Consider the following 514-nt stretch of genomic DNA (forward strand, 5'->3'; position numbering starts at 1 on the left):
AAAAAAAGACAGCGCTTTAAAGAACCGGTATACACTGCCCAGCACCCAGAGAGGTACCCCTTCAAATTGTTATTTCAAAAATATTGGCTGTATGAAATAATAATTTAAGGTTTGATTATGTTGTAAATTGTGATTTCATTTTAACAAATGTTATTCTCTTACAGGCTCCAGCCCCTGAGACAGTTCAAGCTTCAGTCCCTGTCCAGAATCCCGCTGCAGTGTGTGCCTCTGTGCCTGTAAGTAATATATCATTTCCCCAGCAAGGTTTTAGTCCTGCCCCTGGGTCACTCTGAGGTATTCTGAATGAATGAAAGAAAGATGCTGCTCCAGTGAAAATGTTCATGTCAGAAGTGAGATTCGAACCCACACCTCCAGAGGAGACTGCGACCTGGACACAGCGCATTAGACCGCTCGGCCATCCTGACTATATGAGCTCTTGCACACACTACTTTCCGACAACATATCAGCCATGTTCACTTTGTTGCTGGTTGTCACTTGCAGAGCAAGTCTATAA

General features: G+C 43.6%; 1 non-coding gene across 1 annotated transcript; it reads right to left on the bottom strand.

The window, feature by feature from the left end:
* Positions 1-342: 342 nt before the first annotated feature.
* On the bottom strand, positions 343-425 carry trnal-cag (transfer RNA leucine (anticodon CAG)). The gene has a single exon. It is a non-coding gene; the product is annotated as a tRNA-Leu (tRNA).
* Between the last annotated feature and the right edge of the window lie 89 nt (positions 426-514).

This window comes from Seriola lalandi, unplaced genomic scaffold (assembly GCF_002814215.2).
Source record: "Seriola lalandi dorsalis isolate HSWRI2012SDOR001 ecotype SW California unplaced genomic scaffold, Sedor1 jcf7180002033718, whole genome shotgun sequence".
NCBI classification, from domain to species: domain Eukaryota; kingdom Metazoa; phylum Chordata; class Actinopteri; order Carangiformes; family Carangidae; genus Seriola; species Seriola lalandi.